Genomic DNA, 5,878 nt, shown 5'->3' on the forward strand with positions numbered 1-5,878 from the left:
TCACTCACTCACTCACTCACTCACTCACTCACTCACTCACTCACTCACTCACTCACTCACTCACTCACTCACTCACTCACTCACTCACTCACTCACTCACTCACTCACTCACTCACTCACTCACTCACTCACTCACTCACTCACTCACTCACTCACTCACTCACACCTAGGGACAATTTAGAGTTACCAATCAGCCTAACATGCATGTTTTTGGTTCTCTCTCCTCTCTGTTGTCATGATTTACCAAAGATTGTTTGACACTGGCAGACTTCTGCTAGTTTAATATGATGCTCAACAGGTTATAGAACAAACTCTGGGAGGCATTATTTAATTTGTTAATTAAAGTTTGTTTTGGCTGTTTTTGTGGGGACCAGTTTTTTCTTAAAGTGTTGTTTCAGCTCACAAACTGACCCTAATTTAAACAACAAGTCTCTAAATCATTAAAATATGCCCAACTGCTTTATGGACGTAACTTAAACTAAGAGCAGAAAACCAGAAGTTACTATGTTTTTAAATTATCTGTATGTTCAAAGGTTTTCCAGCAGAAACACAACTATCACACCAGTCTGTGCAGGAATGCCACCTGACAGTCTCACAGTGGCAACTTTGTGACATTTGGAATTATACTTTTTCTGACACAATGAGTTTGATTCAAAGTTCAATGAATTTTCACTTTTAGATACAAAGCTGCACTTCAGTTCACATCACATGAACAGTTCATGGATATTTAATAAGCAGCAGCAGCTTTTTTCAGCAGTATCTGAGGGATGGGTCTTCCATTCTGCAGCAGTGTATCCAGAAAACATTTAGTTACTTTTATTCACTGTTTTAATTATGTCATAGTTTTTCTGAATTTGGACACCACTCTTCAGTTTATGCACCAAGACTGGGTTATGAAAATACCAGTAAAGTCACACGAGCGGTACACACTGATGTGAAGCCAGCGAGGCAGTGATGACTGTTTTATTATTGCTGCAGAGGTGAAGGTGATGATTAAAAGACAAAGGACAGTAGAAAGGAGTCCTTCTCTTGGTGCAGCTGCCTGACACAGTGCAAATTAAGAAAGTCTCATCTGTCCTCGGGCTAGCACACACCAGCTACAGTAGACAGAGTTGTTTTTGTTTTTTTAAGATCTCAGAGCAGATCAGCTTGCACCAATACATATTTGGGGACTGCCATTGCATGGAGGCCATGCACTGCCTCCATGCAATGCATGAAGGCATCTATTATTCTACAACTAATAAGGGTTTCTTATTTAAATTTCTTCCGTCTCCATTAATGCGGCACGAACCGCAACCGTACCCCCACAAAAGTTATAACAAAATGACCGGCTCGATTTCGAGAAGTAAGCTTTTACTTTTATTGGCAATCGGAGTTACCATGGCAACGTATTTTGCTAACAAAAACGCCATATTTCCCCATAGGAAACGAATGGGAGAACGCTCCTCACACTAACGGCTGCTGTCAAGTCACATGACGAAGAGTGTAGAGGTCCCTGAGGAAAACAGAAACTCACTATTGAATATGTTTGAAACTCACATAATGTAATCATCAGATAAATGTTTGGAACTGATTAACATTTGGAGCCATTTTGATTCAAGATGCAAACACAAAATTGACTGTAACTCGGTCATTCTTTGTGATATTGAGCTGAAATTAATTATGGTTGTAGCTGAGAGCGATTGTTATACATTCCTAATAAAAATCAAATATCCAAGATGGCTGCCTTAGCTAAAAGAGAAAAAATATAACTTTTTTTTAGAGCGATTCAGCTGAAATTTGATAACAGTGGTAGATGACAACAATCCCTATCACATCCTGAATCCAAATAAAAAATCCAAGATGTCTGACTCAGCTAAAAAGGAAGAAATACGATAACTCAGCAATTTTAGAGCCATTTAGCCGACATTCGTTATACTGGCAGCTGAGAGCGAACCCCAACACATACTACTGTCAAATCACCAATTTCAATCAGCAGCAGCCTGACAGTCCTTGTCAAAGTTTCTCCAGGAACTTTCTACTTTTTAATTATTATTTGTTTGTTTGTTTCCTTAACTGCAGAAGCTTAAAGTAGTGTCCACCACAGCTGGTGTCATTTCCTTGTTAAAAGGCAGCTGGTGAACTTGATGCATTGTATATATTCTTTAAAGAATAAACATCTTTAAAACAAGAAGCTAAGATAATGGTTACAAGTGTGACGTTGCTGTATTTTGTTCTTACTATATGATCAACTATTGAATTTTGATATTTAAATCTGCGGAGAGAAATGAAACTTATCTGACTTTGCAAAAGCTCAAAACAAATACAAAATAAATGTAACAACATGTTTGCTCAAACATTCAAGGTTCAAGGTGACATTTGCATCACATGTGGTACATGAGGTGGAATGAAATTATGTACTCAAGGTCCCAGTTACACCCAAAAAGAGCAAAAATATAAAGTATGAAAAGAAACAGTATATAAGGATCTGATATATGCTTAACACTAATAATGTAAAAGAATATGGCGTATCAACATCAGCCTGAACATAAGACTTTGGTGAACAGATGGGTATGAATAGCAGCATGAAATAATCAGCAGCATGTTATCAGCAGCATGGATAATCAGCAGCTCAAATAAGTCACAAATCTCCAATTAAAGTGGCATTACAGTGATTATTCTGGTTAGAGATTCACGAGTCTAACAGCCTCAGGGTAGAAGCTGTTCCTCAGTCTAGTGGTTCTACACTTAATGCTCCTCAACCTCCTTAATGAGGGGAGCAGTGCAAAAAGTGTGTGTGCTGGGTGAGTGGGGTCCTTCATGATGCAGGTGGCCCTCTTCCTGCATCTGGAGGTGTAGATGTCTGTGATGGTGGGGAGACTGACTCCAACAGACTTCTGTGCAGCCTTCACCACTCTCTGCAAAGCTTTTCTTTCTGCAGCTGTGCAGCCTCCATGCCACATGTTGATGCTGGATCACAGGATGCTCTCCACTGCACACCTGTAGAAGGAGGTGAGGACTGAGCTTCACAGACCAGCTCGCCAACCTACGTTGTGTCATCTGCAAACTTTACAATATGACAGCCTGGATGGGTTGGTGCGCAGTCATATGTGAGCAGAGTGAACAGGAGGTGGCTCAACACACAGCCCTGAGGGGAGCCAGTGCTGAGGGTTGGTGGTTCAGAAACCAGAGATCACCTTTCTATAAAACTTGTACCTCGCTCTAAAACAAGAACAGTATAGTTTCCAATGAACTACACCGTTTTGTTCTTGGGCCCTGAACTCATCAACATTATTGTGTTGTTTGTAAGATTTCCCAAGAGGGATGGTTGTAGTAACAAACCGGAGCACCTTCAAAACCTCTGGTCTGAATATTTTCTGCAGTGTTAAATGTGGCCCACTCTGTTTGTGTGCGTCTCCAGCCTGTGACGGATGCAGAGAAGCACTCGGCCTCCACGGCAGTTCATCAAGCTTGGACAGGAGATGAGGTGAAGAGGCCAGACGGCGGGTCAGACGCCGGGGTCAGGATGGACACAGGCCCCAAGTGGAGCCGCAGGACCTGCGACGTCTCTGATGAGTCTGACAAGGGCAGCTCAGGGAGGAAGACCCCCTCAGTGTCCCAGACAGGCTCCTGGAGAAGAGGCATGAGCACTCAGGTGGGGGTGACGTCACCCCGGACTAAAAGCACAAGCAGCACAGGCTCCACAGCTTCAGCAGGCATCAAAAGCCACAATTCAGGTAAAGCAGCAAAAAGTGGGGAGAAGCTTTTATTTTTGGATTTAAATGTGTAATTTCTTGGCTCTGGTTCATCAGTTCTGCCAAATTTAGTCCAAGTTTGTTATTTTTTTAAATGTTTTCTAGAAATGTGCACTTGTTACAGAGAAAACACTTTTATTTGAGTTGAGCTGAATTATTGGGGAGTTGATGTCTCGATCTGTCCTGCAGGTAAGACGGACGATGTGAAGGTGTCAGAAAAAGGACGTCTTTCTCCTCGCTCAAACGGCCTCCAGCGCTCGCCCTCAGACGCTGGACGCAGCAGCAGCGATGAGACGAAGAAGCAGCCGGTCCCCTCCGGCTGCACGCCGACCACAAACGTACTTACGCACACCGTCTCGGACCCACAATCCCACATGCACACGCTGGCTTCACGTGCCCCCACCAGCACATTCGGCTTTAAGAAACAATGTACTGGGATGGTTACCATGGTTACTGCAAGCGGCGCCACCATCACCAGTGGGTCGGCCACCCTGGGCAAGATGCCTAAATCTGGGGCACGCTCACTATCAGGAGGCTTGAAGTGTGGCGGGCAGGAAGGAGGCTTGGTGTTGGGTCACCATGACGACGTCTTCCTCCCCATGAGTGCCCGCTCCACGCTGCAGTACCGCAGCCTGCCGAGACCCAGCCGCTCAGGAGCCGCAGCCCGTAGCGGGAACCGCTCCTCCACCAGCAGCATCGAGGCCGCCGTGCTCTCGGTCACGTCGCACGGCAAAACCTCCATGAGCATCGCCAAACCTAACGGCTCTGCGGGCCTGCTGGCAAACCAAACGGACCGGGAGAAGGGCGTCTCTGACATGGACAGCCTGAGGAATGGTGTGGGGCAGAGTGGAGGAGCAGCGACTGTTCCTCTGACTGGAAGACAGCAGGTTTCTTCACCCACATTGCGCAGGTGAGCACACTTGAATAAATAAATCCTCGTTTGTCTGCACGGAGCAGAATGTTTGCAGACGTTCAGAAGGCTGACTAATGAGCCACGCTGAGTGGGGTTCTCCTGCACGGGCTTGATTTTACCCGCAAGGTTCCACTTACAGAACGTAATCATACAGTCCCAGTGTTTGATGAGTGGTGGTGAGTAAGGATCACACATGTGGGCTCGCTCTGCCCACTCACAGTCTCTGTGAGGTTGAATCAGGCCTTTGTGAACGCAGCCTTGGGCTGAGCAGATCAGCAGCCAAACCCCAGCCTTGGTGGTGCTGTGGGGGGTGGGGGGGTGGAAGGAGGGTGTGGTGCTTGGTAATGGAAGCTCAGTCTTACCTCAGCTCTTTGCCCTCATTAATGTAAGGGAGTGATAACTCTTCAAATAGACTGTGCTGCTATTATCGCTCGCTGCAGCATCAGTCATCACAGCCTGCCACTTACCTCCAGCCTAGGATTAGCACAGAACAAGGAGAAAGTTGTGTGTGTGTGTGTGTGCGCGCGTGTGTGTGTGTGTGTGCTGGCTTTTGACTACAGTGCTGCTACAGTATTTCTTCTTCCACAGGGAGTTCCAGTAAAATACCTCTGTGTCTGTTCTCTTTGCAACAACACGTCAGTTTTCTCTTCACTTTGCTCCTACAGTCATTTCCTGAGACTTATCCACAAATGACTTTGATGTTTCTCTTTTCTTTTTACAGTCTGCTTTTTGTCAGACTTTGTGTTCACTTAGAAGCAACAACTTTGAAGAACTTAAAATGTGTTGACATCGATGTTGGCAGAAAGATAACACAAAATGTCAGTGTCTTCCTCTCTGCAAAGCATCAGCATTTTAATTAAAGAACTGAAGCACTCTGAATACATTTCCTTGCTCCTGGCAGTGCAACTTTCATGGCTTCCTGCAGGGAATGAGAGAAACTTGGCCTTGAAACCTAACCATGTGAAAGAGGTCAAGTTGTTTCTGATGGCTTGCTTATTGGCAGATGGGAGTGAGGAGAAAGTTACTATTACAAAGTTACAAGAAGTTTTTAACTTTACACTGGAATTTTATACTCAAACCTCAAAAATATGGTCTTGTATCATTTTAGGTTTAGGTTTTAATGTAGGCCATTTTTGGTTTACAGTAGTTTTAGACTCCCTTGCAATAAGTGAAAAACTGCAAAGTAGGAACATTATATTTATTTTTATATATATATATATATATATATATA

The 5,878-nt window shown here is 44.2% G+C and overlaps 1 protein-coding gene across 1 annotated transcript in view; it reads right to left on the reverse strand.

Moving 5' to 3' along the window:
- The window catches only part of nav2a (neuron navigator 2a), a 162,430-nt gene that overhangs the window by 77,911 nt on the left and 78,641 nt on the right, over positions 1-5,878 (reverse strand). The gene's annotated exons all lie outside the window — the stretch shown is intronic.

The sequence above is a fragment of the Nematolebias whitei genome, chromosome 2 (genome assembly GCF_014905685.2).
Source record: "Nematolebias whitei isolate Nwh7 chromosome 2, NemWhi1, whole genome shotgun sequence".
Lineage (NCBI taxonomy): Eukaryota > Metazoa > Chordata > Actinopteri > Cyprinodontiformes > Rivulidae > Nematolebias > Nematolebias whitei.